Genomic DNA, 4,778 nt, shown 5'->3' with positions numbered 1-4,778 from the left:
AATCTCCCAGGGGTTTTGACTCGCGTATCACGCAAAAATCTCCTGTCTTTGTTTAGAGCTATCCTGTTGCAGATTAAAACAACATGTCTTCCAAGGATTCGGAAGGAGAAATCTATGTGGATGATTACTTAGCAAATCCAAAGGTCTATGGAGATGTGGGACATAATGGATGGACCACGGAGGAAGAATAGGACTATGAACCCAAGGAGAAGGAGGAGACGAGCTCAGATGAAGATGAAGCACCATTACCTCAACCTAGGGACATGCACGTGGAGTTCAAAAAGTCAAGTCTCCCTGATAGGGTAAAGAAACCCAAGTTCGAGTTTATCGCTTTTCGTCTCTTGCAGGAAAATAAGCAGGACCTATGCAAAAAGATATTAACCCTGGAGTGGGAAATTAATGATCTGAGGGATCAAAATGCCGTCCTCAAGCGCAAATTAAGGGAGAAGACTAAGCCATCAACTAAGCCAACATCACCACCACCTTCTTCACCGACAAAGGAGATATAATCACATGGGTATGGGCACTCCCCTTGGCAACTGCCAAGCTTGGGGGAGGTGCCCCGGTATCGTATCACAATCACAAACTCCTATCTTTACCATTTTTCTTAGTTCGATCCTATTAGTAGTATCTTGATCTAGTAGAATAAAGTTTATGGCATGATCTAGTTTTGAGTTTTGCTTTATGATCTCTCCATGTAATCGAGTCCATGAGCTATATATAATAAAGATTAGTGTTGAGTCAAGGGCTTGATTATTTTGCCATGATCTTGGGTGAATAAAAGAAAAGAGAAAAGAATAGAAAGAAACAAAAAGTTCATATTGATCTTATTGAGAGTTATGACTTCACATAGAAAGAGTATGATGATTAAAAGTTGTTGGGAGTTGGCAGACATAGCTTTGGTCATTGTTGCAATTAATAGGAAGTAATAAGGAAAGAGAGGTTTTCACATATAGATATATTATCATTGACATCTTTTATGATTGGGAGCACTCATTAAAATATGACATGCTAAAGAGTTGATGTTGGACAAGGAAGAAAACGTAATGAGTTATGTATTTCTTATATCTGAGATAAAGTATGTTGTCATGGATCCTCTAACTTGTTGAGCTTGCCTTTCCCCCTCATTCTAGCCAAATTCTCAGCACCAAGTAGAAATACTACTTGTGCTTCCAAATATCCTTAAACCAGTTTTGCCATGAGAGTCCACCATATCTACCTATGGATTGAGTAAGATCCTTCAAGTAAGTTGTCATCGGTGCAAAGCAATAAAAATTGCTATAAATATGTATGATTGATTGGTGTGGGAGAAATAAGCTTTATACGATCTTGTGATGTGGAAGTAATAAAAGAGACGGATTGCATAATAAAGGTTCATATCACAAGGGGCAATATAAAGTGACATTCTTTCGCATTGAGATTTTATATATCCAACCATAAAAGCGCATGGCAACCTCTGCTTCCCTCTGCGAAGGGCCTATCCTTTATTATTATCTTCTACCTTATGCAAGAGTCATGGTGATCTTCACCTTTTCTTTTTCATTTTATCCTTTGGCAAGCTCAGCATGTTGGAAAGAACATGATATATATATCTAATTGTAGGGGAGCATGAACCATTATTGTTGACATTACCCTTGAGGTAAAAGGTTGTGTGGCAAAACTATAAGCTCCTATCTTTCTCTGTGTTCGATTAAAACTTTGTAACCACAAGTATCGCGTGAGTGTTAGCAATTATGGAGGACTAAATGATAGTTGAGTATGTGGACTTGCTTCTTAGCTCTGACATAGACTCTTTCTGATGTTATGATAAATTGCAATTGCTTCAATGACTGAGATTATAGTTTGTCGGAGCCCAATAAGGTTTATGATTTATACTATTGCATTGTGAATAGATCATCACTTGAACATAAGTAATCATATGACAAAATCTATATATGTTGCTGTTATGAGAATAATCATGATGCCTTCATGTCCGTATTTTATTTTTATCGACGCCTCTACCTCTAAACATGAGGACATATTTATTGTTATCGGCTTTTCGCTTGAGGACAAGCGAGATCTAAGCTTGGGGGAGTTGATACGTCCATTTTGCATCATGCTTTTATATCGATATTTATTGCATTATGGACTGTTATTTCACTTTATGTCACAATACTTATGGCTATTCTCTCTTATTTTACAAGGTTTACATAAGGAGGGAGAATGCCGACAGCTGGAATTCTGGGCTGGAAAAGGAGCAAATATTAGAGACCTATTCTGCGCAACTCCAAAAGTCCTGAAACTCCACGGAACATCTTAAAATAAATAAAGAAAAATCCTAGCCAAAGATGAAGGCCAGGGGACCCACACCCTTCTCACGAGGGTGGGGGGCGCACCCCCCTAGGGCGCGCTCCCTACCTCGTGGGCCCCCTGGTGGCTCTCCGACGCCCATCTTCTCCTATATGAAGTCTTCTGATGAGAAAAAAATAAGAAGGAACTTTTCAGGACGAGACTCCGCCGCCACGAGGCGGAACCTTGGCGGATCCAATCTAGAGCTCCGGCAGAGCTGTTTTGCCGGGGAAACTTCCCTCCGGGAGGGGGAAATCATCACCATCGTCATCACCAACGCTCTTCTCATTAGGAGAGGGCAATCTCCATCAACATCTTCACCAGCACCATCTCATCTCCAAACCCTAGTTCATCTATTGTATCCAATTCTTGTCTCAAAGTCCAGGATTGGTGCTAGTAGGTTGCTAGTAGTGTTGATTACTCCTTGTAGTTGATGCTAGTTGGTTTCTTTGGTGGAAGATCATATGTTAAGATCCTATATGCATATTATTACCCCTCTGATTATGAACATGAATATGCTGTGTGAGTAATTGCGTTCGTTCCTGAGGACAAGGGAGAAGTCTTGCTATGAGTAGTCATGTGAATTTGGTATTCCTTTGATATTTTGATAAGATGTATGTTGTCTAGCCTCTAGTGGTGTTGTGTGAATGTCGACTTCATAACACTTCACCATTATTTGGGCCTAGAGGAAGGCATTGGGAAGTAATAAGTAGATGATGGGTTGCTAGAGTGACAGAAGCTTAAACCCTAGTTTATGCGTTGCTTCGTAAGGGGTTGATTTGGATCCATATGTTTCATGCTATGGTTAGGTTTACCTTAATACTTTTGTTGTAGTTGCGGATGCTTGCAATAGAGGTTAATCATAAGTGGGATGCTTGTTCAAGGAAGAACATCACCCAAGCACCGGTCCACCCACATATCAAATTATCAAAGTATCGAACGCGAATCATATGAACGTGATGAAAACTAGCTTGACGATATTCCCATGTGTCCTCGGGAGCGCTTTTCCTATTATAATAGTTTGTTCCGGCTTGTCCTTTGCTACAAAAGGATTGGGCCACCTTGCTGCACTTTATTTACTTTTGTTACTTGTTGCTCGTCACAACCTATCTTATCACAAAACTATCTGTTACCACTTATTTCAGTACTTGCAGAGAATACCCTGCTGAAAACCGCTTATCATTTCCTTCTGCTCCTTGTTGGGTTCAACACTCTTACTTATCGAAAGGACTATGATAGATCCCCTATACTTGTGGGTCATCAACATGCAACGGAGAATCTTTTCTGGTCGCAATTCAGCATGCCAAAGCGTCCGCTGTTGCTGAATGAACAGATGGCCCAGTGGGCCGAGCTCCACAAAATATCTGGATCTGCCATGAAGGACGTCGTGGTCCGGCTGTGGCCGACTGAGCCAATTCTGAATAGTTATTTCGGTTTGGTGCAGCGACTTGTTGATGCGGTGCTGCGTATCGACGCTGTTAAGCAGTCAACGTGCATTGAAGGTGCACGGATGACCCTTGCCCGCATCAAGACGTACTGGGCAAAGATGAAGGCCACCGATATTGCAGCAAAGAGTCCACCCGGAGGCAAGGACAATCACACGCCGGAGCATTATTTTGAGGATGTCCTTGAGGGCGCCTGTTTGATAGAGGGTCAGTGCTCGAAGGATATGATATTCGAGTGATTGTACCGAAATTGTAAAAACAATATTATGATATATTATAGGCTATGATTTTTGCCTGAAAGTTTTGGTTCCTCCTATGCGGCCGTTTTTTGTATAATTTGAAAGTTTACCAGTCGTCGGCCTCGGCCCCCTCGCATATAATATGGGGGTGTTCGAAAAAGCGCTTGATCACTCTTGACCCAACATCTTGGTCCATGAAGGAGGTGTCAATGCGGCGAACTAGGCAATCGGACTATAGGGCTTTAACACTTTCACTTAGCCATAGGAGTTTGACGGCGGGTCTATGATATAGCCCCTAGTATGTACGCATTTATCCGAATACGATGCACTACATAGGTGACCAGAAGAATGGTCCTTCGTGTAATACGGAAGGAATCGCGAAAGATTCTGATAAGTCATTGAGTGGTTAACCAGCTCTCGCCGCATCATGACAGTCAGTTTTTGGCTTTCTCTACTAAGGTTCTTGACCAGATGAACCGGAAACACAATCACAGTAGTTCTCCCTTTACTACCTTAGCTGATAGGACAGAACGTAAGGTAGCAAGCACAGGAGCCGGGCAACCCAACTATTGATCAAAGACATGATTCGGAGCTGATGCATATAAGGCCAAACTCGTGACGCTGAAGTCTGCTATAAAGCTGTTCGGACTTGTCGGCAACTCATATGTTACCATATTGAGCCCCTGGCGATTTGTGCCGAGGTGCGTGCGTGAAGCAACCGAAGAAGCAAAATCCAGTTCTTTAGAAAAAGCAAATACTGAATACA

This window comes from Triticum dicoccoides, chromosome 3A, assembly GCF_002162155.2.
Source record: "Triticum dicoccoides isolate Atlit2015 ecotype Zavitan chromosome 3A, WEW_v2.0, whole genome shotgun sequence".
NCBI lineage: Eukaryota > Viridiplantae > Streptophyta > Magnoliopsida > Poales > Poaceae > Triticum > Triticum dicoccoides.
This window is presented reverse-complemented; position numbering follows the sequence as displayed.